Source organism: Sinocyclocheilus rhinocerous, unplaced genomic scaffold (genome assembly GCF_001515625.1).
Source record: "Sinocyclocheilus rhinocerous isolate Xijiao unplaced genomic scaffold, SAMN03320098_v1.1 scaffold1069, whole genome shotgun sequence".
Taxonomy (NCBI): domain Eukaryota; kingdom Metazoa; phylum Chordata; class Actinopteri; order Cypriniformes; family Cyprinidae; genus Sinocyclocheilus; species Sinocyclocheilus rhinocerous.
In genome coordinates this window covers 1,536,677-1,563,711 of record NW_015635541.1, presented here as the reverse complement: position 1 = coordinate 1,563,711, position 27,035 = coordinate 1,536,677, and the positions used below count along the sequence as shown (strand labels likewise).

The window sequence follows — 27,035 nt, the reverse complement described above, 5'->3', positions numbered from 1 at the left end:
CACACACCCTCACACACAGCACTCTCTCTCACCAGCCTTCTGATGACCATCAACTGCCGCTCATCAGCTTATCAATCAGCCCTGCATTAAAGCACGCATGACTCTTCTCTCCTCGTTTGAACTTGAACTTTTACCTGCTATACTCACCATTGTGGATAGCCTGTAAGCAGTCATTGTCTCCAGCGATGTCCCTTGTTGACTCCACTTTGTTAAACACCTGCAAACCTGTGTGTATCATACCGTCATTACCTGGATACTTACCTGTGTTTGCAGTGATGTGTGCTTTCTGCCATCTTCCCAATGTGTGCACTCCACTTCCCCTGTGAAAGAAAAGGGCATTTATTATTACTCCTTAACCATTTCAATTAATAATCATTGCAATACTTACCTTTTTCTCCAACTGCTCAGTAAACACCTGTCTTGATTCGGTATCCTCTGTTTCAGTCTAGTTTATGTCCTGATGTGTGAAACAGATTTAACAGATTTAACATTTGAATGGCTAAACTATTCATTTACCAGTTAATTACAGAGATGAAGTTTGCCAATAAAACCAATAAAACAATAGCATTTAAACAAATAATAATTTTCCTCTTTTTTTACCTCTGTTACCTCAGACAGTGTAACAGGATGAAAAGGCAGGGAGATATTCAGTATTTTTTTGCAAAGAAAAAGCCATGCCAGCCAGTGAGGGAGAGTCAGTCTGATGGTTTACACGCAGTGATTTCAGAGCCTGGCTGAGACATCTTGGACATCTTGGTTCAGGAAGATGCGAGTGTAGGTCAGAACAGCCCCGTACACACCCTCAACAGACCAGCTACCAGCTAGAAAGTGGACAGTGACATGAGTTTGGGTATATTCAGGGCGACACATTTGCTTTAATCAGAGAAGTCCCTATATTGATATACTGGTACTAATTTCAGTATCGTACAGAAAAAGTGCACTCCTGAGTGCTATTCTAAAACTATGAATGCATAAATCCAAATCACACTAAACAAATATCATGATCTGTGGTTAAAAACCATGTATTTTACTAATATGCCTCTGTATTATAGCTGTCTCTAGGGATGAAACAGATGACAGTGACAGTGATGTGGAAGAGATGGATACTCATCACCCACCTTCAGAAGCGGAGTCTGAGGTTCCACTCACATCTGACACTGCTCCAACTGGACCTGATGGTATGTCTTTTTCATTTTACATGTAAAATAGGCAATAGTTACAAAGCTCCCTATATCCTTGCACTCTCCTCGCTGTCACAGTTGTCTGGTCTCACAGTTGGCTATGCTTACTTACCTGGTTTCTACCTGTTTCCAAGCTCCCCCGATGACCTGCTGCTCAGCTCCTACACTCCTTTGTTCCCCGTGCTCCGCTGTTCTCCTAGGATTCCCTGGAAAAGGACTCATTACTCCTCACAGATAAGAACCCAGAACCCTTGCCATTCCCCTAATACTCACCTGGATCAGTTGTCTTGCTTACATCTGCCTGCTCGGTTAATAAACCTGCTGTTGTGTGCACTTACCTCCGTATACCTTTGTGTATTTGCTGACACATTTATAAGTGAACTATAATTGTCCATGAAGGCTGGAAGTGAAAAACTTATATTCAGATGTGCATAATTATTAGGTATGTTTTCTTTTACAGATAAAATGAGCCAAAAAAATTGTATAAATAAAAAATTATTAAATGCCCATGAGAAGGATGCAATACTAGAATTTGCAAAGTTAAGGCATGACCATTGGACAGCTATAAAGTTTATATAACTTAATGTTGAGTTTTATTATTTTTGTGAGTTGCACTCTATTCATAGATTGGATTCTTTTATTACAGTTTTTCACTTCTTAAACGTGAAAAGTTCATACAAATTGTATTTGACTGTTCTGATTTACAGCAGTGAATAAATGCTATTAATTGATAAGGTATCTCTGTTTATTGCTGATTTTAAAGCTTACTGAACTTTAAATGATTCAGATATCTACAGTTCTACATATAAATACACAATATAAGATTGGCCCCTCTGTATTAGTTGTGGCCCCTCTTGTGCCCCCCAGTTGAAAAAATCCTAGAATCGCCCCTGCATAGTAGGTCAGTCAAAATGACAGGAAATTACAGTACTACACTGTAAAAATAAAAAGTTGAGAAAACTTAAAAGTTTAAGGTAACCAGCTTCAGCAGATTTTTGAGTTTTCTCAACTTTTTGTTGTATAAACTGAAAACAACAAGTTGAGAAAACTCAAAAATCTGCTGAAGCTGGTTGCCTTAAACTTAAGTTTTCTCAACTTTTTATTTTTTACAGTGTAGGGTGTTGCCATGGAGTTGCTAAAGTGTTCAGAGTGGTTTCTAGGGTGTTTCTGTGTAGATAAGTGTTCAGAGTGGTTGCTAGGGTGTTGCTGGGCAGTAAATCATGATGACAGGAAAAAAGTGAAGAGGAAAGATATAGGGAACCATAAAAAGAGGGTAGAGGAACAGAGATGAGACCATTTTGATGAGAGAAGTACTGATCAAATAAATATTCAGTTTTGCGATGTTTGCGTGATCTGATTATGGTTTGAATGGAATTTCCCCCAGCACACTGCATTTTGTATTACTGTTCATATTTTTTATAAAACCACACACAGTTGGTGCACTTAAAAACAACAAACCCTGACTTGTGAGAGAAACAAACAGCAGGAATGTGAGTGTGAGTGGCATCTGTGAAGGCATGTGATGCCCTGCGTAGCGCCTGCTGCCAGCACTGGATTCATCTATTGAAATATGTGTCTGTGTGCCAAGACCCTGTGCTTGCCAGGAGACTGGATTTATTTTTTTTACAGCCCTGTCCGTTCTGCCGATTGTAATTTTATTTCCAAATAAAAAAAGGAAAAATAAATCTAGCTTTGTCTTTGTAATTAAACAACATATTTTTACAGTTTAATGTCATTTTGGATAATTTAACTACCTTTTACAAAATAGCCAATTTGCATACAGTAGCATCTTCCCTGTAATAAAGACTCAGTATTTGACTCAGCTGCAAGATTAATGGTTCTGATTACCTATATACCACCTTTAAGTATTACATTATAAATAAATTATACATATAATAATCACATATTATAGTAATACTAATTATAGTGATATTAATATACTAATATATAATATATATATATATATATATATATAAGTTTTATTTTTTCTCTAATAAAATGAAACCAATAAGAATAATATATTGTCAGTGTATTATATATGTACTGCTGTGCCCTTTGGAAAATGTTCGGGCCAAAAGTGGAAGCTATTAATAATGTTATAGGGTACAGAGAGGGAGCAGTTGTTGTTGGGCTCTATATATCTTGTCTCAGGTCAGACTGGAGTCAGCAAGCCCACCCTCTGAGCTCAGAATCGGACTTGCGCTGGTCCATGCCATGCTGCTAAGAAACTTTACCCTGCAGATGCAGTTAATCATAGTGAAGGTTTAATTGGAGATAACCAGCCAAAAAAAGAACCTGTTTTCAACCACTAAATCCTGAATATTGCTGAGGTCCCATGACTGTCCTGTAAGAGAAAAGTGATTACTCAAATGCTGAGAACTTCTCTTGTTGCTATATTTATATTGTTTCTTTTGAATAAATCATTCTGCTAGGGAGTGGTTTTGGCACAGAACCACACGTTCTAATGTTAAAAATAAAGTACATTTCTAGTTCACTTGCATTTGTTTGGCTTAACCTTCTTGACTGTCTCCAAGTAAATATAAGCTCAACCATGTTACCCATCATTCATTTTTAATGAATAGTAAATGTTAGTTGGTAACACTTTACAATAAGTTTCTTTAATCAATAATTTATCATGAACTAACAATTTTACAGCGTTTTTCATAATATATTAAGACCATAGATGCTGTAAATGTATTATTGATTGTTATTATTTTGTTATTGCATTAACTATTGTTAACATATATAGTTAGTTTAATTTAAATTCTGTTGTAATTTAGATTTTTATTTCATGTTTATTGCCAAAACTATATTTAGACTTTATTTAGATGTCCAAAATTTGCAAACCATATAAAATGAGGCCTTTTCAGGCCTTATTTTGCACCATATTTGTGGAAAGCATCAGATGCATACTTGTTTGGAGTATGTAGTAAAGCTTTCATGATTTAAGCTCTCTTGAGTTGCACTTTGCTGGCTGCAATAACAGTTTCACTTTCTTCTGAGAAGGATCTTTTCTTTCCCTTCAATAATTCAGCTCCATTCCACACCACAAAAGCTGCGGCGGCCAGACACAGAACCAAAGCTGATTGGAAATGATGAAAAACAGGTTGTTCATTTGGCAAATGAGAATATCTTTTCTTGAACCATGTTTCATTAATTTTGAATGTAATGAAATGCTACATGCCAGAATAATAAATCAAAAAATGTATACACAATTTTAGCAAGGAGGAAAGGAAGGCAGCTCAGAAATGTGCTAGATATGCTCAGAATACCTTAGCAACCACACATGGGCAAGCACCATGCACAATATTCATTTGGAAATGTAGAAATCTAGTTGATAAATATTGCATACTGGACTAGCTGATGCTTTGGCTCACATACTCATCTTGGAGAGCGATGTTGGAAATGGTTGGGCTGGTAATCAGGATTAATTGATTCTCTGGGGTTTCTGAGAAGCAGGGAAGTCCTCCCACCATGTCATTGCTGTTTATGATTTATTCATTACTTTTGAGGAGCTGTGTCATGCTGCAATCTGAGGCACATTTCAAAATGTTTGAATTAGTAGCTCAGCTGCTACTGACCTCAATTACCTGACCTGAGGGGCCAGAATATTTAGATGATATGAGTCACAAAGGTACTTTCATATCTGAAAACCAATAAAAACTACAAAAATACATTAAAGAATGTTTTGCTTCTAGCATCTTACTTTATTACCAGCGGTAGAGTTACCGCACGACTTCCTCCTGTTACAAAAACATTTTTAAAAACTGTGACACGGAAGAAATAACATCCTTTGGACTCTGTGTACAGTAGGACAAGCAAATCTCTTTTTTCCCCACAGTTTTTACACAAATTATACATTGCTTTCCCAAGCTCAGCCATTCAACCCTTTTAGCCATATTTTATTTTATTTTATTTTATTTTATTTTATTTATTTATTTATTTATTTATTTATTTATTTATTTATTTATTTATTTATTATTTTATTTTATTTTATTTTATTTTATTTTTTATTTTACACAGTTGTATTCCCTGAAAACTTAGAAGACATAAAATGCAAATTTTTAAAACATGAATCCAGTTTAAAAATATCCAAGGATTTGCATAGAGGTCGAAGAAGGCAGTGACACCTCAAAATTGAATTACCCTCAAAATCTGAGATCTTTCTTTCAGACTTTGACACCTGAGGGGGTTTTTTTTCCCACAAGAGAATATTTCATTAAAATTCATGATGTTGCTGTATATGATGGGGTAGCCAGCTTAGATCTCATCAGACAGATGAGTCTCTGTGTGTTTCCATGATGCTCAGATACATGTCCTCGCAGGAAGAGCATGTTGCATCTCATTTGATCACAATTCTTTAATTTATTTTTAAACATAGTGTTTGAAATTGACAAAATTGCTCATTTCTTACTACTCATCTGTTTCATCTGATTTTCTAAAACCTACTGATAATTGCTTACTGTATATTCGGCTGTATGTAAAGGACGTTCATACTGACAGCTATTTGTAGTGACAAAGCAGCTGAAAGTCATTCATTTATAATGATGCATGGGTAACCGTGTCAGGAATCATCTGCAATTTCAGTGAGTTTATTCATACATTCATAATAGTTTTATAGACATTCAATACAATACATTCAAACACCTTCTCATCTAAAATGTTTTAGCAGTAATAAAACTACCGTATTTGTTGTCAAAATATAATGACATTTTAGTTTTTAGCAATGTATACCATTTCTGATTTTGTTTTGGCTGTTGTAACCTCCTAAGCTTTGAGGAGGAACTTGGCCTATTCTTATTTTTGTTTTCATTCTTTTGGCTTTTGACATCATTTAGTGGCATAAAAGAGAGATACAGTACATGACTCTGCGGTGGGATTTAACACATCTAGTGAATTACAATTAGCAGTGAACTTAGCGCTGCCCTGTGTCAAGATCTGGACAGGTATGTGTGACCCACTGTGCCTGAGAAGAATGTTTAAGAATATTTAGGCAAAAAGACTGATCATTTACTTATGGGCAAGCCCGGAAAGACTCAGTATAATTTTGGGGGATTTTCTACTAATTTTGAAGGGAAATCTACTAAATGAATTGAAATATGTTGAATGGAGCTGAGAGTAGAGGAGACTGAGGGCAATTACGTCCTTCCTTCGATTATTCCTTCATTATTTCCTTTGTTATAATTTTCATAATTTACTCACACAATATTACAAATCTAACGGCCATTTCTTGGTATAAGAAATAAACAAGAGCATAGCAGACATTATTTCATCAAGACTAAGACTAAGCCTTTGTCAGCTGTTATTTAATTATTATGATTTTTTTTTTATTAAAAAAAAAAAATATATATATATATATATATATATCAAAAATGTATTTTAACATTTAACATATATACATATGTTGGATATACCTGTATTCAAATTTATGAATGAAGGGCCAATTCAAATTATGTGCTAAATTGTAAAGCATATTCTCTCTGTGCCTTATTATTATAAGTGATTGAACCTGTGGAGTATGAATTCGCTGGAGTTTTTAGCTCATAAAGTAATTATGTTGTTCACATGTTTGGATAAATTGTTAACTGATGAGCTAAACTGAATATTTAGCTGTTAGGGCACATTCTGATTTGGACAAAGGTGTTCATGTCCATTATTAAAATATGATATTGCCTCCTTGTGTGATAAATGAGCTGCATTACATTCTCAGTGAGGTTCACACTGTGTAACTGCTGAAATATTGCCTCGTTACCTGGTTTTAACAACCTACTGCGATATTACGTACCAATCATGACAAATGACTTCTTTATGTCTGCAGCTTCCTTGCTCTGTTGTTGTGCTAATCTAGTCGGGACGTGATAGAAATGACTCATTCAGTAGCTCAGTGTAACTGTGAAGTCAGTGGTGCTGATTTGATTATAGCTGTGATTTGAAAACAGTCCACTGCGTTAGTTTCAGCTCCACCACTCATTGAAGCACTGAAAATAATGCAGACAGAGAGGTGCGTTTAGTCCTACGGTCCGCTTAACTTAACCTTTCACATCCGATTTGACAAAGTGTTTCTGCAGCTCGTATTTGACTTGGCTCTCCAGCTTCAAAGCAATCAATACGACCCTTTCGCAGGCCAAACATTTCTGTCTCTTCCTGTTAGGAAACTAATTCATTAGATTTGACAATTCCCTCACAGCAAACACAGAGCAAACAAGTCCCACACAGGCTATGGGACGATGGGTCAAAATATGGTGACAAGGTCAGATGAGGCCACCACATTTTCAAAAAAGAGTGTGGTGTTTTTCTTGCATTTGTATTCATTGTATTGTCTTTCAAATCAATACAATTATTGTTCTTTGGTTTTGTTTTTTGTTAGTTAGTTTAATATGAGAACAGGCATGAAAATTAAGTTTAATTAAATATACTTAATTGTAATTATCATATATTTTATCAATCACTTTGCTAAGTACATAAATATCATGATTCATTATTGTAGTAATTCATTTTTACCAGTATTTTGTAAATTGGAGAAAACATTTAGAAAACTTAAGAAAATTACAAACAACAGGACAACGATACAAACCCAATAAAGAGTACACATTTTTTCAGGTACGTATATTTTGTACTTGAATACTACATTTTACAATGAAGGCAATAGGGCTGTCAAATGGCTGAAAAACTAAATTCACATTTTTTATTTAAATATTATCAAAATTCGAATTATATTCGAATTTAAAATGCATCATTTCAGTTAGGGTGAAGAAAAGCTTTTGGCTTCTCTCCTGAGGCCACAAGACGGCGTATCGAGCAAAATATTACTAATGCACGTTTATTTAAAGCATAAAATAACATAATTATCTGTGAAAAAAGTGCATAATGTTAAGTGCAATGACACTTACATCGTCATCGCATCTCGTGCGCCACTGATAAGGCTGCCTCCTTAACGCACATTCGAAAAAAATTAAGATTTCGAATATTCGTCGAATTTAAAATAAAAATCCACATCCGAATGCAACGTTTTTGCATTCGAATGTGGATTTTTATTTTAAATTCGACGAATATTCGAAATTCAAAAAAAAATTTGACAGCCCTAGAATGCAATATTTTGTTAATTTTGCGTTGTGTTCCATTATCGCCAAATAGCTAAAAACGGACTGGAGATACTGGTTAATTAGTAACTAGGTTTAACACTGAGAATACAGTAAAATTTCAATCTAGGTAGAGAAAGTTTCAAGGTAAGGAAGAGTTTCACTGCTGTTCTGAGAAAATAGTTTTTTACCCAGTGTTAGAACTTCAAACGTTTTCATTTATTAAATATAGCATCTGCTGAGCAACGGGACAGGCTTTGGATGTCTTATGGATCAGTCCCTGGGACCTTCTGAAGAAAAGGAAGAGAGAAATATGGAAGACGCAAGGAGAAAGTTTCTGTAACACGGGGCATTAGATGCTTGATCTCTTTCGTAAAGCAGCACATCTGCTCTATTCAGATTTTTGAGAACATTATGAAATCATAATTATCCAGACCACTGAAGGTGTGCATTCAGAGGCATCCGGCTGCCAGGACCAATAATGTTCCACTTACAATTATTCAAAGTCCTGTGAGGAGGTGTTAACAGCAGTTCTTCTGTTCAGTGATATCAGATTTCTCATACTTTTCTAAAAGCAATAAGCAGCTCCTGAAGGTTTCTATCATCATGTGCCTAATATTGGTACCCATGTCAGCAAGATGACTAGTATAACTCCATCATAATTAAATTAGCTTTGCTTTACTCCAGAAAAGCAACAGCCTGCTTGAACTCCTCTCTTCGGTGGTCATGACCTAGTTTCAAATCCGCCTAGTAACAGTGTTCTGAAGTGACACTGGAGAGTTGACACGATTTTTGACCCCTTGTTTGCCCTACAGATCTAGCCTCAACTTTACTGAAAGACTAAAGGGGAAATTTACTAAGAACAAATATTCTGTTGCAGCACATTGTAGCTTAGAAAGTATCATTCAAAAGTTAGGGGTCGGTAACATTAAAGAAGTCTCACCAAGGATGGAAAAATACTGTGAAATATTATAATTTAAAATAACTGTTTTCTATTTTTTATTTTTTTACTATTTATTCCTGCGATGCAAAGCTTGAATTTTTAATTTTCAGCAGCCATTACTAAAGTCTTCAGTGTCACATGATCCTTCAGAAATTATTCTAAAATGCTGATTTGGTGCTCAAGAAACATTTCTTATTATCATCATTGATAAAAACAGTTGTGCAGCAATTTATTTTTGTGGAAACTCTGATGCATTTTTTCAGGATTCTTTGGTGAATCGAAAGAACAGTATTTATATGAAATAAAAGCTTTTGAAATAAATGCTTTTGTAACATTATCAATGCCTTTACTGTAACCTTTGATCAATTTTTTAAAAGTGCATTTAGTGGCAGGTTAAACTAGATAGCTAGATTCATGCAAAAAGTTGTGCAAATGTGTTGTAAACGCATCCTTAAGTCAGCTTATAGTACAGCCCTTCATTTCCAAGTTCATTTTCTTCATGTTCATATTTTCTGAAAATAGAGAACGAGAGAGTTTCCTGTTAATACGTCGAGCCACTTTTTAAAAATTATTTTTTACAAAAGAAATTAAATATTCATGAGTTCCAATCAATGTATGAGAGCGAGAGGAAAAATGGAACAGCGGGGCAGAAGGTGCTGGAGGAGGGAAAAGAGCCCTTCAGTTTTCACAACCACAGTGATGAAATAAAGTGCCAGCCACCTTCCTCATTTCTGTGCCCCAGTATATCTATCTATCCTTTCATCCGTGCATCCATTCATTGACATGCTATCTTTTGCTTTGCATTTAAACCAGAGAACTCCATTAGCATTTCATCTTATGTGCATTTGCTCAATTGGTGCGTGTATGTAGACCTGGAAGTATGTGACCTATTGCTTTAATTGTGGTGTATTGTTGCCTTCATTAATGTTGAGTTCTTTTCAAGAAGCAGCCAGAGATTACTTTGACTTTAAATAAAAGTGGCCTTGAAAATTGCTTGACATAATGGCACAACCACCAGCTCTGCGTCATAAGCATTAGGAACACAGACATGTGACCAAACAATGCATAGAAGCAATGTGTCTCGTTTTAGATTACGCAGGTCAGCCAAAACCCTTTAAAATGTGCCTGCTAATGGGCTAAACCTGCCTCTCATTTAGAGCCAAGACACAGCAGTTACAAATATAGTAGACAAACATCCACTTAAGCATCCCCTTCCCAAAAATTTGTTCCAAAACACTGAAATATTTACGAAACTAAAGTGTTTCAAGACTGCTATGAAAATATGAATGACTCATCTTTTGTCAGAAGCGCTTAAAGGCAGTAGTACTTATTTTGGGATTATAAAATACTTATTGATTTTTACTGCAGTTGATGATGAGTTTAAATGTGAAGTGTGTGATATCTACACCACTAGTGACACTAAATGGAATTGCAATCAGTTTGTTTGAGTGCCATTATTTGAACTGATAATGCCTTTTAAATTACAGTGAAGTAAAAAAAGACACAATTTGAATATAAGGAAGTGAAATTAAAATGAATATGAATGTAAAGAAATTAAAACTGTAATTTTTAACTAGAAAAGTTATAACTTTAAATGTTGGCTTGACAAATAGATAGAACGATGGATGGATGGACAGTTGGATTGACAGACAAATGGTCGGATAGAAGGATAGCCAGATGAATGGACGGACGGATTGACAGATGGGTGGACGGATAGACAGAATGACAGACAGAGAGACATACAGATGGATGGATAGACAGAATGATGGACGGATGGACAGACGGATGGATAGACAATGATATACGGATAGTTGGGCAGACAGACAAATTGACAGATGGGTGGACTGATAGACAGAGTGATATGGATATACGGATGGATAGACAGATTAACAGATAGATGAATGAATAGACAGAATGATATATGTATAGACCGATGGACAGACGGATTGACAGATGGATGGACAGATAGACAGAATGATATGTATGGATGGATGGACGGATGGACCAATGGTTTGACAGACGGATAGACAATAACAGATGGACAGACGGATTGACAGACGGATAGACAGATAGACAATGATATAAGGACAGATGGGTGGACAGACGGGTGGACAGATAGACAGATTGATATATGGATTGACAGATCAGGGGGATGATTGATGCAACATATTTTCCGACGCGCGCTCGGTCCGCTGGTGGGAGTGTGCTCAGCTGTGTAGGGCCCTATGAAATCAGTTTTATTTTTTTCCAAATTCCATTTTATATTTTGTCTAAATTCCGTTTTTTCCGTTTAAATTTTTCTGGATTTAATTTTTTTCTGGACTCCTTTTTAATGGTTAAATAAAATTTTATTAATCAAAAAGCATGTATAATTAATTAAAATCATGAAACGTATGCAATTTCATATTGTATAAGGCCCTACCTTTGTGTGCGTGTGTGCACGTGTGCACATCGGGGCTGAACTCCGCCGTGCGCGATACAGAGAGCAGAGGAGAATTGTAAACGCACGACCATGTAAAGACAGAAATGACATGCCGTCGTGTAAATAAGATAAATAACATAAGGCTATTTAGTTTGTTTAATAAAACAACAAGGTATAGGAAAGGTAAACTTAAATGACTTATGTTGTGATCTGGCGCTATATAAAATTTTTTATTAACTTGACCTTCAAGGGGGGGCGGGGGGCCCCCCTAATATAATGGCAGGGGAAACACTGCAGATGGATGGACGGATAGACAATGATATATGGACCGACAGACGGATTGACAGATGAGTGGACGGATAGACAGAATGACAGATGAATAGACGTATGGACAGATGGACAGAAAGGCTGACAAACGGATAGATGGACAGATAGACAGAATGTATTTTAACATATTTAATACATTAACGTTTGTTAATGTTAAATGCACCAAGCACAACGCTGAGTTTTGCGAATAGGGCTCAATCTATGCATCTTGATTTTATTTTTTATTTTTTTTGCCACTTTAGCACATGCTATAGTGCTGAAATTTTTTACATTTCAGCAATTAAAGTATAGCCTAATAAGAAAATGCAGGTCGTTTGCATGCATCAGTGCAGCTCCTTTACGTTTTCTGGTTCTTCTTATAAGTTCAATGAGACTAAACAGAATGAATGTCCCACTTAGCAGCCATCACAGGAGGACCCAGACAATCAGCAGATGTAGATGACTTATTGATTAAAAGCATTCATGAATGTGAGATAAGCATGCCATTTTGCATAGATCTGGGCACTAGGCTTCCTCGACTAATCTCCCTCTTAGTGTTGAGCGTGTGTTAGAGGGAACAAACTCGACAGACTATGAGCCGGGCCGGCTGACTGCTAGAGCGTGAGGGAGGAGAAGAGAGCAGGAATGTGCTCTGATCAGCGGCGGAGAGGAGCGAGAGCTTCTAGGGTGTCAGGCAGCACGCAATATTCACAGATGAGAGGAAGCAACATTAAATATGGAAGTGCTGTGATGCTCAGACAGGCTGCAACAGGACAGGAATGATGTGATGGCTTTTGTCACGCTCTCTGGAGAAGAAGCTGAGATTTCAGCTTTGGTGGATTTATTCATTCGTTCATTCATATTTTACTCCTCTTTTCTCTTTTGTGCAGTAACTCTTATGTTTCTTCATGGAGAGGAGAGTTTGGACTGGCCTTATACACACTGGTTTTGGCCGAGAAGGTGTCACAGAATTTCCAAATAACCCTGTCCAGTTTGTTCTACTCGTCTCTGGGTGTTTTAATGGCTGGAACTGTGTCAATCACACAGACGGCCGGTTACATAATGTCTTTAAAAGTGTCAGAGTGGCTTTCTCTCATAGCAGTGTTCTGCCACACAGAGATAGCACAACAGCCTTCACCAACTGCTACCTCTTCAGAAACTGCCCTCACCCTCCATCTGACTCACGCACCTTCTGTCAGACACTCTGGGAACGTTCCAATCACTGATAGGGCCATGCGAAGTGGACTTCACTGGGTATTCGGCCAGCTTAAGTGAGATTTCAGAATCATAGGGAGTGTGTATGCACCACAAATAGAATAGAAAAACAATTGTAGATTGATATATTACTTTACAGATGGCAAATTAATCAACCTATGTTGTGTGTGTGTGTGTGTGTGTGTGTGTGTATGTATGTATGTATGTGTGTGTGTGTATGTATATATATATATATATATATATATATGCTTGTGTGTATGTTTGTATGTATGTATGTACTGTATATGTGTGTGTGTATGATATTTATTTACCACTTCAGTTTCTAAATTAATATCCATTTTTCAGACTGTACATTGTACATATGATGAGTAATGTCGTGATGCCTAAATTCACTTAAACTCATTTTCTAATGCTTTGTTATTAATGTATTACCGAAAATATTGTTTTTTTATTTGAAAAATTGTTTTGTTGTTGTTGTTGTGTTTGAAGCAAGTCTCTTATGCTCATCAAGCCTGGATTAATTTGATCAAAAATACAGTAAAAACAGTAATATTGTGAATGTTGTTATAATTTAAAGAAACTATTTTAATATATATATTTTTTAAATTTTTGCTGTGATGGCTGTAGTTTCAGCAACTAGCCTTCAGTGTCACTTAATCCTTCAGAAATTATTATAATTTGATGATTTCATGCTCAAAAGCCTCAAGCGTGAGACGGAAATGTTACGCCCCTCACCATACTGTGATGCCGTGTCCCGGCGTGACCAGAGTCATTTGGGGACATAATTACTGATTATAATGACTTATACTGTCTTTTTACGCGTTGCGTTGCATCGCGCCGCGTAAACATAAAACTCTGTCTGCATTTGTGATCGGAGAAATGACAAACAACAAGTGCTACTCTACTGCCCAAAACTCGCATTTGAATCATCAGTGGCAAATTCTTTAAATATGAAAACTTACTTACAGACTGTGAGTCAGAACAATCGGCATTGTAATCTTTGTAATAAGATATTCTTTATAAAAGTTAAGAGTTAACCACGTCTACCTATTCAGACCGATGAGCTTTGTAAAAATCGACGCGTTTCAAAAAGGCGGGGCATAGAGGAGAAGCAATAATGTACAGTATGTGGAAAATAATGTGTTTTTTGAACTTTAAACCGCATAAACACATTTCATTACACCAAATACACAAAATAATGTTCTTTTTAGCAGCATCATATGAGCCCTTTAAACTAGGCGTTTTAGGAGGGCGTGGACCAGTCTTAACTTTTATAAAGAATATCTCTTTGGGTTTGAGACTTTAGTCTTTGCAACTTTAGGGATCTTATCTATTCACGAACCGCTTGTAACGCTCCAAAGAGAAAGGAAAACTTGAAATCGCATCATATGACCCCTTTAATACTTTGAATGTTGAAAACTGTTAATTTAATCTTATTTTTATTTATTAGCAAACTGTGATGCATTTGGTCATGATTCTTTAATAAATAGTTCAAAAGAACATTTGAAATAGTAAATACATTTGTAATTTTACAAAAACATTCTGTCACTTTTGATAAGTTTAATGCATCCTTCTTTTACAAAAATATACACTATAATATGTGTGCATGTAGTATTTGTGCACATTAGCAAAGCACATCATAATCAAACCCCCTAATCCGCATGACCTTAATATTACAGTATGTGATCTTCTAGAGCTTTCCAAATAAGTACATTTTGTCAAGTGAAGTTAACTCCTACAGATATCCCCTGCTGAGTGTGTAGAGTGCAGTGAGCACCCTGTGAATCAGAACACAGCTTTTCTATGCTACAGCGACACAATACAGCCTCCTTATTTCCATCTAATGGACGTCACTGAGCTCCATCACATCTATTGTCATGCACAACGCTGGAAAAGGTCAGGAAGAGATTTGACAGAAATGAATTATTGACTGATGCCAGCTGGATTCTGAATCCCTCTGCTCTACTGGGCCCGTCTCCATACACACGGCACCAGCTGAGAGCACAGCAGGCCTCCCGCTATCCATCGTATTTCAGTTTAATGAAACTCTTTGCACCTGAATAAGACTGATGCTTTAAAACATGCCTATCCCACAGCAACTAATATGGTAAATTATATCCAACACATCAAAGTAATGATGCTAAGAATCTCATAGGCTATAAGGATTTCCCTAAAGCTGACATGTGAATAGTTGTCACCTCGTGCTTCGCATTTTGTGTATGGGTCTGCAGTTCTGTTTTGACAGGTGGTGGAAACTGGGATTTACACTTAATGTGAGCTTGTAAGTAATCATGGGGATACTGCTTTTACTGTCTTACTGATCCCATCATGCTAAATTTGATGCAAGGTTTTTTTGCCCTTAAGCCAGCTCATTTACCCGCTCACAGGTGCAGCCAAAAGCCCCAATGTGACTCGTCATAAAATATTAAGCCTTCCGGCAAAGCGCAATGTCCCGTCTTCAAATTAAATTAATCAAGTCCTTCCCAAGATAGCAAGAGAACACTTGATGATGCCATCTGCCCAATATAATCAGCTTTATTCCCCTTAGACCAAAAAACAAACAAAAAAACACTAGTGATTCAGGACTTATAAATACACCCAAACATACATTTTGGAGAATTGAATTCGACTTCGACACGTCAAACATAAAGCAGTTTTTTACATGCAGTATATTTATCTAATCTCAAAGGATTATTTTATTGCACTGAGATTACTCTTTTACATCTCAGAAGACTTAATGGAGTTCTTAATTTTGCTTCATTTAAAGTTTGCATGAAACGGAAAAGTGTGATCGTCTTTTCTCTATTGTGATGTATATCTGCGGGAAACGCTTTCTCAGGGGAGAAGTTTGATTATGATTACAGGATTACGAGAGCACATGAATTTTTAAAAAATAATGATGTGCATGATGAATCATTTATAATAAATTCTGCAATATTCCATAAGAAATTAGAATACACTCTTAAAAATAGGCATCTATGGGTCCATGAAGAAACTTTGCCATCAATTAAAACTTTTCTTTGCACAGAAGGTTCTTTGAAAAAATGGTTCTTTAAGAACTGTCCACTGAAACGATCTTTGGGGAACCCAAAATGTTTTGTTTGGCACTTTTATTTGTAAAAGTTTAGTCAGTTTTGACATCATGGTAAATTTTAACTCCACTTTAAAGGGGTCATGATATAAGAAATCCAAGTAATCTCTTGACATATAAGTGGTCTTTGTACCATTAAAGCTTCCTGCAAGCATCATATCTTAAAACAAGTACTAAAAAAAGCATTTAAGCAAGCTCCAAAACGGTTTGTTTGGATATTGTGGGATTTGCGACTTCACACGGGGTAATACATTAGCATAAGGCTGCCTCTAGAGCAAGACATTGATGAATTGTTTTACATCACCTCAGGTAAATAAGCTGTGTTAAAGCGAGAAAAAAAACCTTGCATCAGATTTAGCTTTTAAATGCAGCCCCACCCACTGTCATTCAGTCATTTATATGGATAATGTTTTCAAAACACTTACTCAAATGAAATAGTGAGGAGACGTTGATACATTTTCATATGCAATGATGTTAGCCAGTCATAACAGTGGCTGTTTACTGGCAATCCTTAAAGGAGCCACCCCTTAAACATTGATTTCAGTCAGAGGGTTAGAATTAGGGTTGAAAATATTATTTGTTTGTGAATATATGCAAAACACTTTATTTGCGTTATAGGTCAACCGCAATGAACATATTAAAATAATTTAAAAAATGATTTTTAAATAATTTTAAACCTGTAAAAAGAATATGAATATCTGTTTGAGTTCATTACTTTGTTTTCAGCACAGTTTGAGACACACTTTTGATCTTTTCAGGGACTCTACAGGAGGTTATGTGACATGTAAGAGTCTTTTTGGAGAAACAAACAAAAGTCACAGTTTGGTCTCTATTGCTGAATAATGAGAAACAACCGAGATTCAGTGGAGTAGTGAATATGCAGAGACAAAATTAACACTCTCCAAGTGCCAAACAAAACTAAGAATTTACTTGCCAGTTGGACTTTGTATATAACCAATATACTGCATAATTTAAGATGAAATGATATACTGACTAAAGAATCCAACTGTCATAAGGACAAAAATAAAACTGTGAACACATTTACATGACCAGTAAAAAATAAATATGGCCAATCATTTTCTCAATTTGCTCACATTTGGCAGATGTGGCAAAAAGTTAGTTTTGAATCCTGGCTGTGGTTACGCCAGAGGAGACTGTTCCTCATTATATCAGATTGATGTCTTTTATCTTGCTTTTCAAGTCTGTAAGTGGAAGAATTACTGACAGGCCGACTCTGTAGAAACACATCAACTATGTTACATCCTTCTTGCATCATCAACTGTCTCCAGTCAGTCAACCAGCCAACCTAACCAAGCGATCATTCAACAGAATTCAGGTCTGTGCTGTACAGTGTTTCATCAGGCCTTTCCTTCCGTTTTCTGCTGTGCTGGAACACATTGAAATCCCTTACAAATTATTTAGGAGAACGATTAAATGAGCTAATATTTGGAGATGTTTTCTGTGTGAAGAACTCTGCAATTAAATTCTGGTTCTTGGTAGTTTGGGTCACCTATAGTGTGCATAGTATGTTAACTGACTGTCCAATCTGTTGTCAAGGTTTTTCCACCTGAAAAACTATTTTAACAGTCAATATCTGGAGGAAACTACCTACAATTACTTGTAGTTACACTAGAAATGTATTACTGCTGCAGCAACTATAAATTCAATAATAGTGTATAATGAAAATAATAGACTGCAAAGCTTATTATTAATTAGTTGTGTCCGTGTGCTCTGTCAGTGACATGACTTCTGTTTACGGTAGTGAAACATGCATAACAATGCATATAGGTATGCACATATTGAGATATGCCAGAAAAAAATGTATGACCTAACCTGTTTAAAACAGGAAAGAACTTTATTAAACTTCAAATATACTCCTATAGTTTCACATGGGTAAGCTGTATAATATTTAAATTTAATGTAATAATATATGTAATGTATAATATATAAATATAAGTCAGTATTTCCAATTTGTATAAAGACCTGTGTTGATATTGAGTGAGTCTCAAACAGATGGAGTAGGAAAAAAACAGTTTAATGATAAAAAAAAAAAAATTCAATTTGATGAAATGTTTGTTGTCAGGCAATAATTTTGATAAAACAATTTTAATTGAAATTCTCCATGTAATGCAAGTAGCAATATTTGTATGAGAACAGTAACAGGATAATAAATGTAACTGTATATAAATGCAAGAGGTCTGTAACATTTACAAGAAAAGTGATTGTAATGTGTTACTATGATTAGAGGAGTGCTTTTGATTTTTACATTTATTTGTATTTATTATTATTCATAATTTAGTGTAATGTATCCTATTATTTTAGTAATTTAGTAGTAATATCCTTCTGCTTGCAAACTATGGGCAAACATTTTAAAATGTATTTGTGTATTTATTATTATTATTATTGATAATGATCAAAATAAGCATTAGGTGTAGCCTTGGTGTTTATTAGTTTTTGAAATACATTTTATGCTATTTTTCTGTAGTTTTCATGAGAATCCCTCACCAATTTTTAAATACATTTTTTCCATGTCACTATTTTATTGTACAATCGACTATACACAAATTTTCAGTTGAGCAAATTGTTTTTGATTATTCTCAGTCAGGGGATCATTTCCTGTCAGTTTTTGGCCAAAATAAGCTTCAATGTGGATCAGTTTTTAGTCAAAGGTGAGACTAGGTCAGTATAATATAAATAGTAAAATATAGGAGAGTGACAGAATATGTTGTGTCCTCCTGATTAGCATCATAGCCGCCACCATGATGTGTGTACAGTAAACAGATGAAATTGCTCATCTCCTGATGTAGCAGCTGTGTGTTGTTGTGTGGTGCGCATGTATGTGTGTAATGAACTCTCTGCAGGGAGCTTTCAGCTCTGTGCTCAAGATCATGCGGCCATAAGGGCCCAGGTGCACGGCCTTATGGGATTGTGGATCAGTGGCGTAGTGGGCAATGCATTTCAACCCCAACCCGTGCACTCAAACACCCTCATTCTGTCATGATTTCCTCTGACCTTGCGCTTCACTCTCTCCACAAGCGTTTGCCCACAGATGCTTGTGGATCAGACAGAATTGGAGCTCTGAGCTCCCTTAATGCTTTCAGAGATTTGCTCTCTTTTCAGCCTCGGCAGCCAAACGACTGCTGCTCTTCCCAAAACACGCCTCCCCCCGTTTTACACACTTTTAAGCACCGTTCTCCCGTCTGCATTTCCATCAAATACTGCCTTTTCCCCAGGGGCCAGCTGACTCGATAAACAAACAGACCAAAACAAACACGTAGAACTCCGCCGCGTTCACTCATTTACGGCGCAAACTAATTATGGACGCTTTGCAGTGTGTTGAGACACGGTAGTGAACACAGACTAATGCAGGGAGAGAGCTCATGTGTTCCTGACCCAAAATAAGCTGCAACTCTTGTTCATAGTTTCCCTGTCAGCCTTCCCAAAGCTAGAATACACAAAATAACTTGTGCCTAAAATAACATTTGCCAGGCTATTTTCAGTTTTTATTTGTATAGGACTTTTAGGAGTTTGAAAGAGTTTTGGAAAAATTTGCTTTTTAAATAACAATAGTAGTATTCTTTTATATTTATATTACTTTTGTTTACGTTTTATTCTAAATTCATTTTATTCTAAAATCTGTTGCCACAGACTATTATAAAATTCTGATTTTTTTTTAATGCAAGATCAATATTTTATATAATTATATTTAATATAATAATATGTACTGTTAGTAATATTAATATAAACTAATCAACAATAATAATAGTAATAGTAATAATAATAATAATAAATATTATTGTTTACATTTTTCGAAATTCTCTCCAAGTTGAGTTCGGCTCTATTGAGAGTATCTGTTGCCACACACTATTATAAAATTCAGGCTATTTTTTAAATAAAAGATTAGTATTTTTTTATAAAAAAGTAATGTTTATAATTATTAGTAATACTAATATAACTTTATTATTATTATTATTAATAATAATAATAATACATAGTATTGTTCACATTGTTGCATTATATATTGTTTGTTTACATTTTTAAATACATTTTCTCCAAGTTGAGTTTGGCTCTATCGAGAGTATCTGTTGCCACACACTAAAAAATATATATAAAAAAAATAAATAAAATTATACAATAATAGTAATAATAATGATGATAAAAAAATAATAATCAGGCTATTTTTAATGCAAGATCAGTATTTTTATTAAAAAATAATTATAAATGTAATTATAAATGTTGGTAATACTAATATTAATTTCTTAATAATAATAATAATAATAATAACAATTCTCTCCAAATTGAGTTTGGCTGTACAGTGAGTATCTGTTATGAGTATGATATAGACTTGCAGTCTTGTGGACTTTATTCACACGCATCCTTGAAGTCCATGTCTTTGTCTTTTTAAGTTCGAGAAAGCTGCTCACAAAAGCCACCTTTGATGCCGTTATGCACCTAAATGTGATAAATGTCTGTTTTGTATTTGTTTCTGCATATTCAGCTGGAGAAAGTATTTTACATTTAAAATTACGCACATTTGAAAGTTGAGGATTACTTTTATTCTCACCATAACATCATATTTTGTTGGTCTGAGTTTGGATATACTAGTTTTCTAGAACAACAACACTTCTGCTCCTCATTAAAATGCTAAACAGCTCATTAGCATGTTTGAATGTCTTGATTATTTTGGCCTGATTTTGTAAGGTTGCATTGTTCTGCTCTCCAAAGTTTTGGAGAACCAGTGACAGGTAATTTGGGTTCCAGCACCAGTAGTTCCAGTGGTTATTTAAAATATTTGTTGGTTATTGTCTATTAGCATGCAGTATTATACATGCAAACTTATAACCTGCAAGCTCTTTGTCACATTCAATCTAGAGGAGGTTTTTAAGTCCAGTGAAAAGTTTGTTGGTATGAACGCATTTTAAAAGCAGTTATTGATTGTTTGCCAGGGAAATTCATTACATCCAACAGACTGAGAGAACACAGTACATTATTTACATGTATGGTTGTTTTGAAATATCTGTATCTCTCGAACTTCATACGGGCTTCTTAAAATTTAATAATTTTTATGTTTTTGTTTAAATGGTTTATTTGTCATTTTGACTGCTTGTGCAAATATAGATAGTAAATCTTGTTTAAAACTGTTACTGCTGTGTTGTTCAGAAGCTAATATTATCAAAGGTATTGAGATATCTAGTGTAAAAGGTAAGATATCCAAACTGTTTGCATAATTTCATTTTGCCACTTCACTGGACCGAAACTTCTACAAAACATTTGAATGTTCACCGGATTTATTGTCTTGGTAAACTCGAGAAGGCATATGGCATACAATACCCTGCTAAATAGCAAAAAAGACCCACTATGAGACTATAGGTGTATTAATGGAAAATCATTTTTAATATAAAAAATAACTAAATGTGAAAAAAATTACTGTAATTCACCACCTTCAGGCCCCCTAATTGAAGAGTTCCTGGAATTTCAGATGAAAAGACTTCATGTGAAAAAAATCCAGCCAAAAATGGTGAACGTATGCATTTTAGTCAAATGTGCTTCTCTTTTATATTCATAATTTGACTCTTTGCACTAACATGGTTAGTGTTGATTTTATTTATGCCAGTCGGTGTGCCTGACATGATCCTTTAACCTTCATCAAGTCATCAAAACAGATTCATGTGCAGACATTAATTTTACATTAGCAACGCTGGTTGATCCTGACAAGCATAATGTAATCACTTCTTCAGTATGAATGTTATGCAAATTCTTTGCTTGCATATTTATAAATGCATGGATATGCTCTTAATAGGTTCCCCTGGATATTTCGGTCCCTTGGAGAAGATTGTTGCATGTGTGTAACATTACACCAAAAGGCATGTGGATAAATGAAGGTGTCCAGAGACAAGACTCTACAGTGTTGACTTAAAATCACCTCATGTGTTGCATGCTTCCCAGAACTTGTAGTGAGTTACTAATTTAGCATGTGCATAATTGCATTTGACAATAGCATTTTTCATTATATACAGTGCACAATGCACAAGGTATACATATTATCAATATGTATGTCCCTTAGGATTTTAATTACTTTGCCATTATTAGGACTGCACAGTTTTAATGAATATAATTTACATTGTTTTAAGTATTCAAATGTTAAAACCTTTATTATATTACATTATTATATATATATATAATAAAATATATAAATACAAATTAATATTTATTATAAGCATTGCGTTAGCAGCGCAAAAGGTCATGGGTTCAACTCCCAGGGAATACACATACTGGTAAAAAATGTATAGCCTGAATGCACTGTAAGTCGCTTTGGATAAAAGTGTCTGCTAAATGCATCAATTATTAAATTATTATTATTAAATATATAAACCAGTATGTAGTGAAGATATATTTGTATCAAGCACTGTATTAAATGAAAATAGGAAGCTTTGAGATGTGTTTCCACATTTTATATGACAAAGTAAAATATTACATTTCATTGCCAGATCATCATAACTAAATGATTTGAATTCCATAAATGTTTCCCCAAACAGATGGTTTCTATGCATGATTTTTTTTTTGCTCAAGCCAGACAAAACAACTAATTAGCAAATGTTACAGTATACACTCAAATAAACAGTATATAAGAATAAACTCAAGCAATTCAATTTCTGTCTGCTTGATATAATTCCACCCCCCCCTAAATAGATTCAATTAAAAATGGGATGGTGCTTTAGTATTTGGTTTAGGTATTATACCCTCTACTGGAGCATGTCAATATGAACACACAAACCTGAGCTGTGTGGCTCATTAATGAGCTTTACTTATTTTATTTCTGAGTATTACAGCATATTCAACAACAGCAGCAGCAGCAACAACAACAATAATAATAATTTTTATTTTATTTTATATTATTTTATTTTATTATTTATTTATCTGTTCATTTATTTATATTGTAGTATGTATACTTTAATATATTATTAAAATATTATTTAAAAAATATGAAATGTAGTTATAATTTCATGTTGATTTTAAAAGCCTGTAATGGTTTCATTTTAAGCGTTCAGAGAGTCATTTTGCATCCTCAGAGAGATTTGACCATGTTGACCCTTGTGGAATATGATGCTGCTGCTTTTAATATCTAAATGCAGCTGTATTGTTATTGCCGTTTTTAAATAAACTGCAGTCAGCTCTGTGGAGGGCTTTTGCCTGCGGTTAGCAGCACTAATCAGTTGTCATGGTCAATTACAAAGCTTGTCAGGAGACTGTGGCTCAACCTTCCAGATTTTGACCCCCTCGACCTTGTTTTTGTATGTAAACGGGCGTCCATCCCCTCAGAGAAGCATGCTGATGTGTTGATGGACATTAAGGGACATCAAACCGGTCTGTTCTCATATGAGTTTCTGATACTCCTAGACAAATGCGACAAATCTCTTGTCACTTGGTATCTGAAGACCTTTTATGTACATCTGAACCTTTTCACCTCAATCTCTCTAGCCAGTAGCTCTCAGCTTCATTGCTCACTGTGTGTGTCCTATTGTAAGGTGAACATTAATAGACTTCCATGCCGAGACTATAGTGGCTGTTGTTGACCCAAAGGACTAGGGCAAACGTCAATTCCTCTTTTTGTATCGATTTGTACACATCTTGCGTTCCACTGGGTCTTCAGTGCCATTGTCGAGCTTTCAATGGTCAGATAGAGCCGACCTCCCGCTCCCCTTCAGCCGAACGCCTGCTGAAATAGGCCGCTAATAGAAATGGCTGTTTACTGAAGGACTGTCCCTCACAGGCAATACTCAATCTGACAGACCCTCTAGTGTCTTCAGTCAATAAAATCTTTAAGAGGCCTTTGTGAGCATGGAAGGAGAATTAGATGTTTGATCGAACAAATTTAGCATGCTGGGATTGTGGTGATAAAAAAGGACACACAGAAGAGCAAAATGAAGAATGCAGATTCCCCCTGATATCCATAAATCTTCCATGGTGAAGGAGATTGTGTAAAGGCATTCATGGGACAGATAGAAATATGTCACCAGTAACTCCTTAAAATTACTTATTGTGTTGCTGGCTTCTCATCCTTATTTAACTGTGATTTGTGCTGGGTTTCTTCACATCTGTGTGCTTTTAGGACAGTAAATTAATAAGAATGGAAGACCATGAGTAGGTGTCACACTTTTATTTGATTATTTTTATTTACTATTTTAGCTTTATTATTGGCTATTTAATTATTATTTAATTATATATATATATACACACACATATACATATATATGTATAATTTAACTATTTATTATTATTTTTTATTATTTGTTCTATTTAATTTGTAATGATTTATTAAATAATTACATTTATTATTTAAATTGTTTTTATTTACATTTTTCAGATACTTTTTTATTTACATTTTTCTTAATTATAATTAACTTTTACAGTTAGATATTAATAGTGCTTTTTAAAAATTATTTTAAAATTCTGTACAGTACATATTAGATGACGACTCCAGTCATATCAGTAGCCTGCTAAAAGCCATTTTTTATTTTACATAAAGAGGGTTGCCTCATGTCAAGATCACATGACTGACTGAATACTGTAAATATCTTTAAATATTTAAATACCTTTATTTCAGTAGCCCCCCTGTGTGTCTGTTGGACACATTCACTAAATACAATACTAGTTACATAAATAAATGACAGCATGTGCAGTTATACATCCTCATTTGCTCACAGAATGCAGCGCATAGTGTTCTGAGTGTGTTTTAAATAGCAGCAGTCCTGTGGTGTTTGGTGTCCTCAGTTGGAGAATATGGTTTGAGGTGATTTTGTCATAGAATAACAATGCATTTCTCATTAGCATGGCTCCCACATCGCGCTGTCGGAGATTTGAGCTGCTGTGTGATTGACAGCAGTGACATTATGTGAGATAAATGACTTGGGAAGTGTTGACACCTCTGTGACAGCCTCGCGGGGTCATTCTTCAGGGCAGCTTAAATTCAGATGCTGCCTAATAGAGGAGCAGCAGAGTCCATGAGCTGTTTGTGTGCTTATCTGAGTCTGTAACTGAGATCGCTGACTGGACAATTGAGTTTGTGTACTTTTAATGCCAAACAGCCCAAATTTGACAGAAAATCTGTCTGTCTGTCTGTCTTTCTATCTATCTATTTATCTGTCTGTCTGTCTATCGTATCTGTCTGTTCTATCAATCTGTTGGTCTAACTGTTGTTCTGTCGAATCTATCTATCTATCTATCTATCTATCTGTCTGTCTGTCTGTCTGTCTGTCTGTCTGTCACTTTATTGTTCTACCATTCTATCTATCATTTTATCTATCTGTTCTTTCTGTTCTATCGATCTGACAGTCTAACTGTCGCTGTGTCGCATCCATCTGTCTGTCTATCATTCATCTATATATGGTTCTATTTATCATTCTATCTGCAGTAGGTCTATCGGTTTTTCTGTCATTATACTATTCTGTCTGTCGTTCTATCTATCCAGCTATCATGACTTTCTGTCGATCTTTCTACGTACAGTATCTGTTGTTCTATCTGTCGTTCTACCATTCCATCCATCCATCCATCCATCCATCCTATTATCATTCTATATCCATCCGTTCTGTCTGTCTATCCATCTTATTATCATTCTATATCCATCCATTCGGTCTGTCTCTATCTCTTTTAACCAGATTGAGGTTACATTTTCCATCAATCTCTGTACTAGCATCAGAATTAGTCAAAATATGTACAGTAAGTACCAATTACTCAACTAATGCTCATTCTTTGCTCTTCATTTTGTTGCATTAGTGCAAAAAGCTAAATATTCCTGTCTTTGTCATACAGTGAAAATACGAGAAAAAATGAATTTTCTTAAAATATGAAAACTTTAAAAGCCTACCATCAGCCCTCGTCAGGTGCAGAAATTAAATAGGTGGTAGTAAACCCGCAGTTTCTAATGCTAATGCAGGCAGAGACTTGAATGTTAAAAATAGATCATAGCCCCCATTTGTCCCTAAAGAGAAGTGGACTTGAGTTTCATGAGAATACCTGCCCCAGTTTCGTCTTTAACCTGTGTTCTCTTTCCCTCCGTGAGGCACTGGTGGGGTAATGCACAATACTTGCTGCTGCTGAAGGTAATCCGTGAAGGATGATAGAACTCTATCGGCACTCTGCAGAGACTCAAGCATGTAATGTGTGTAATGGAGCCAGACAGGAAGTTCCCTTTGAAGAGTCTCGTCCTCACAGGGTGACCTGGAAGGTTGAGGAGGGCGTGGGGGTGATTTTCTGAGTCAAATCTTTTGATAATCCCAAAACTCTCTGACTCGTCAATGAGTATAGCTCCACAACATGTTTGTGACGTTCATAGTTTTTCCCAAAGACTAGTTCCGTCTGTAGCATTGGTAGGGGTGGGAGAAAAAAACGATTCACCTAACTATCACGATTCTTTTAAAAGCGATTTAAAAATCGATTGGTTTATCTCAGAATCGATTTATATTTAATTATTTTACTTTTCCTAAAGCCTGGCTCACACTATAGGTTAGCCCGATCGATTTAGCCCCGATTTCCTGCTAATGTGAGGCATTCACCGATCGAATCTTGCACCTCCCGATCTGCTCGCACACAAATCGGGGCCGCCCCGATCATATCAAAATGTTTGATAATTTAGGATTTAAATCGGGATGATGACGCTATATGATTACGTCAGTACTTTCACAATAGCCAATGCGCGACCGCAAAACAGCTGCTGTATGGCCCCGTTGGATAGTGGAGACGGAGGAAACTACTTCTTGACGTTTTATAATAACACCACTGTTTGTATAATGTGTCGAAA

The 27,035-nt window shown here is 35.4% G+C and overlaps 1 long non-coding RNA gene across 1 annotated transcript; it reads left to right on the top strand.

Annotated features, from left to right (window-relative positions):
• The first annotated feature begins 1,816 nt into the window (after positions 1 to 1,816).
• Positions 1,817 to 26,145, top strand: LOC107747304 (uncharacterized). Its single transcript, XR_001640785.1, has 3 exons — positions 1,817 to 2,078; positions 21,931 to 21,938; positions 26,136 to 26,145. It is a non-coding gene; the product is annotated as an uncharacterized LOC107747304 (long non-coding RNA).
• Positions 26,146 to 27,035: the final 890 nt, after the last annotated feature.